The sequence below is a fragment of the Bactrocera latifrons genome, unplaced genomic scaffold, assembly GCF_001853355.1.
Source record: "Bactrocera latifrons isolate USDA-ARS-PBARC rearing strain unplaced genomic scaffold, ASM185335v1 scaffold_138, whole genome shotgun sequence".
In the NCBI taxonomy this organism is placed as follows: domain Eukaryota; kingdom Metazoa; phylum Arthropoda; class Insecta; order Diptera; family Tephritidae; genus Bactrocera; species Bactrocera latifrons.
Window position 1 is genome coordinate 844,754 of NW_017534830.1, and position 4,960 is coordinate 849,713.

The window sequence follows — 4,960 nt, forward strand, 5'->3', positions numbered from 1 at the left end:
ATATTTCTTCACGAAATTGAAATGATAGACAATTTTCTTTCTAAAACTGTTTGATTAAAGACGCTCTTTAAAAAGTTTAGCAGTTTTAAATTGATTATGGTTACACAGTTTAATAAACTCTAACTTATTAATTTATAACTTCTCCGATTTCTCCGCACTATAAGCAACACATTTTTCTTAAACTTTGTTACAGAAAAAATCTAACTTCTTATTCTTCTTTTATTTATTCAAAAGCGGCTACAAATTGTTAATATTCTCTCAGCATTCTCTTGCCATCCAGGACTATTGTATCCTTTTCCATTAGCTAATTGGAAAACAGAAAAGCACGAGACTGGAAAGTTGTAATGCTGTTGTTGGAGTTTACTCGCTCGAAAATAAAAAAAAAAAGTGAGTGAAGAGCATAAAGGAAGCTAAAATAAGTTGCAAATATAAATCAGGGTTGCCAAAGCAAACATATTTGCTAGGATTAAGTTTTGTCATAAGTTAAAAAAAAAAAAAAAAAAATCTCGAAAAATGACAAAATTACCCAGAACGTTGGTATCATCGAAGCTCATGAATTTGGAGACATTTGGTTTCAACAAGACGGTGCCACTTCCCATACATCTCATCAAGTAATGGATTTATTGAAAGAGCAAAGTATCACGTGTGTCATTCGCCAGTTACCAGTCGAAGGGCGAGAACGAGTCATCTAAAATTGAACTTAACGGATAAACCTTATTTAATGGTCATGGCCAGAATTTAAAGGAAGTTATGTTAAAAACATAAATTCCAAAGAATAATTTAGAATGAAGTTTCTATTTTTTCTTTAAAAAATTAGGGAACCTGGAAATGGATCGCCTTTTACATACATATACTACATACTATGTACATACATATCAAATTCTGGATTTTTCTTTCTTACGTATTACGTCCTAAGTTAAAACATAATATCTAAATCGCATTAAGATTATACTATGTAGATAAAAATTAGGTAAACAAAACTTGGGTATTTATCTTTTTACATAAATTTTTAGGTTATATTAAGAGGGTGTCCCTACAAATGTTGTAGATGTTTTCATTACCTACAACATCGTCATACAATTTTTTTCTACACTTTATTTTACCCTTAAAAATTCAAACACACTCCTCCTCTTCCCCTTTCCGACCTTAGATCGCTCGTAAATTATTATTATTATTTTTTTTTTACTTTCGTTTCAAGTGGGGTTCATCATACTATGAATTTTACTTTCAAAAACTATCTACCCTCGCATGTAAATAAAAATTTATTTTGTTAAATGAAAAACGATTAGGAATCAATAATTGCGATCAAATGGCAACTCTGCTGTATTAGCCGTACATACACTGACATACATAAATACCTACACTAGTTGACTTTATTTCTCTTGTGCTATCACTCTGCTTATTCCAAAACGGAGCGTATTCCCCCAACAAACATTAAGGAAGCTTGGCTTTTAGGGAAGTCTTGACAGAACAGGCATACCTTTTACACATTAATTAAGCAAAGAGTTATGAGCATGTGTACATATTATATTTACTTTGTAGAAGTTCATATTATGCTGAGTATAAGGAAAATTAGTTTGATGGCGTGGTAAGTGGGCGCTAGAAAATCGGTAGTGTGAGATTATATTGGTTTTCTAAATTGTTGGAACCTTATAAGCATAACTCAGCGAAATTTAGCGTATGAATTAGATATAACTGAGTATATGGTATATAAGTGGGTATATTTGACGATACGAAGTGGCTTTATGATTGATCCAATTGATTGAATATAGACAAATGTACATAATAATAAGAGAGATGCGTATATGAAAACTGTGTATACTATATATAATGCGTAATATTACAATAAATACATAATAGCGTTTCCTAGCGCGTGCTTAACACAATTCATTGTCAAGGCATTCGGCATTAATTGCAATATGCCAGTGTAGACATACATATATTCGTATAATGCCCGCTAAATGTCATAGCAAAGCGGAAAGAGAAGAGATTTTAGGTCTAAATTCCTGACTAAAGTCGAACTAGTCAGAAAAACAACAGACGCATATTGAACTTTGGAAAGTTCATAGTAGTCATGAAAAATAACCTTTGGAAATATTGGTTGATAAGAAAGCACATTTACGTCGGCGAATTTACCGACATCTCTGGACTCTTCAATAAAAATGTGATGAATATGTAGAGAATCTAAATTCTGACTATTCTTGAGAATACAAAATTAACTCTACAGCTACGTATCTGTCTTATGCGGCTATTGCCGATACAACAGCCTCGGATGAAAGAGGAAGTATAAGACCGGTATATATCTAACCGAAATAAAACAGTTGACATCCCGTAAGACAACAACACGAGAAATATTTTAGTTGCTTAATGAAAAAATTGGCATTAGATGACTAGTTACACTAGCGGTTCCTACTAGTTCCAAAGTCTTATAGCGAGTTTATTTCACTGTCTGGTTATTGTAACAAATAGCTTATATAAGCACAGAGGCAATTCCGAAATTACATTAATACATAATTACTTATTCATTTATTACAACAGATGTAGCAAAAAAAAAAGTGTAATGTATTCGGTATTGTGCGCTAATCATCGAAATCAAACAAATGGAACAATTTGCTATGAAATAGAGTTCAGAAATAATTGCCAATCACGCCGCCGACAAATAAATTAATCAAAGCAGAAAAATTCCTATAAAATATGTTATATTAACTTATTTTATATGTACTTTAGTTGCTTTTCTGTTATTAACTTTAATTTAATACACATTTGCACATATATTTTATATACATGTTAGTATATACTACTGTGATCAAATTGAAAGGCGAACTTTGTCCATTTCATCTATCTCAAAGTAATCCCCTCTCGCTACAATACACTACTGCCAACGAATTTTCTAGTTATCATAGCACTTGGAAAAATCCTCCGTCGTGATGACCATCAGAGCCGCCATCGATTCAGCTTTTATATTGTCAATTGAGCCAAAAATCGAAGAATTCACTTTTAGAGCCTCACAAAACGACGAGTATCTTAAATACTAATGAATATATTTTGACGTGAAATATAGCATAGACCAACTTACAGAAAAAACTACCGATTCGAAAGACACGCCAAGTATTATATAAATTAAAAATTCATCTTTCAATTAATGTGTACAAGTTTTGAAGTTTCTTTCATACAAACTCTTCATGAAATTTTGTATTTAAGTTTGGAAGTCACTGTAGCATATATTTATGTATTTGCTTTTCAACTGTTCTATCGGCATCAAGAAAAATATGTTTTTATACTCTTTTATGCTATAAGAACTGTATTATAGCTTTAGTTCAGCCCAGGTTATTTTCTTTTTTCAGTTCTCTTTGATTTTAACAACATTAAAATTTAGAATCAATTATACTAAATAGCTTACATAAAACCAAGCTAAGGCGTCATTAAGAGGTTTTTAATGCGAAAAGAGAATTTCCTCCTAGAAATAATCCTACAACAATTACCCATGCATCAGAAAACATGTTAACTCAGCTGCTGTCAATTTGTTCGAATATGTCGCATAGTTTGATCGACTCGCTGGATGCTATGAAACTGTAAGTCTAAAATAGAATGGAAAATCAATTGAATCTGAAAACTTTACTGGAAAAATATAGCTCGGTCTGCAATTAAAACTATTATGATTACATATCGAGGAATAATGATTAGGTTGGACAAGAAGACTGATGCCTGGCCATTTGTACATATACTAACTCAGACTAACTTTACAATCAACGCTGAATGTTGTCTTCTTGTTGAGCTCGACCTTTGATTTAACATACCGCCAGAGAAAATAAGTCTTTCGAAAGAAATATAGTCTGCTGATGCTGTCAAACAACAATCCGCTTCAAATGATCCATTTTTGGATTGCAATTGCGTTTTCTGAATCACACGAGCATTTGACTTACCCCAATAGCGACAATTTGGTTTTTGACAAATTCATTAAGCCAGAAATGAGCCACATCTGACAAGACTATGTTTTGTGTAAAGAGCTGTTATAGTAGCCGCCGGAGAACGTGAATAATGGACAACTTCCAAGCGTTGTGCGAAAGTGGCTTGAATAAATGGCAAACTTTACTGAAAATACTGAAAATTTTTTAAACAAATCTGTAGGCGAACATGGCTGCTATCAAAATCACGTCATACCAATACAGTTTAGTTCTGCATACAATGACCTACCAGGTGGCCGATTTTTTTTTTTAAACGCCGCTATTTTGTCAGTTTTTAGTTTGCTTTCGATAATAGGTCATTGTACGGACAATAACTCCTGTAGATATTTTTAAGATTTTATCCAAGGAGAAGGCCAGAGATTTCGGCAGAAATGGATGAGTTGATAAATATTTTTTTAGTAATTCGCAAAAATCGCCGTCTACATAACTCTAAGTAATTATGAAAGACGGGAATTTCTTAATATGTCTTTCAAAACAAAGATTTAAAGTATCCTTAAAGTAAAATATATGTATGTATATAACATTGAGTATTTGAACTAAGCCATTCTGAGTCTTCAAAAATATCAACATTTCCTGATAAGTACAAGCTCTTTTCAAGTAGATTGCAGGTCAGACAATTCGTTAGTTATGTCAGTATGTACTAGAAATAGTTACTATATACTATGTATTTTAAGTATATACAATTTTACATAATTCATTTAGCAACAAATTCTATGTTTTGTGACTTTATGGTTGAGCTCTTCGTGATCATTGATGCTTTCTACTTTTTTTATTACAAATTTCAATTGAAAGTATGTATGTACTTACTCTTACACGTACAGTTATCTAAATGTCTGCGTTGTGGCTAAAAAAGGCTAAAGCTGTAAAATCTAGTTTTATCGCTAGATTTTCCTAGTGGGTTGCTGCAGTCTCCAACAGTCGTGTGTAAATTTTGGTGTTCACTTGTTGGTTTGACGTGTTGATTATTTTAGTTTTCTACACTTTTAAATAATATA

At 32.1% G+C, this 4,960-nt stretch overlaps 1 protein-coding gene across 1 annotated transcript in view; it reads right to left on the bottom strand.

Annotated features, from left to right (window-relative positions):
- Positions 1-4,960, bottom strand: part of LOC108965279 (protein GDAP2 homolog) — a gene marked incomplete in the record, with an annotated part of 86,574 nt that overhangs the window by 78,343 nt on the left and 3,271 nt on the right. The window contains 1 exon segment of the mRNA XM_018927573.1: positions 4,773-4,960.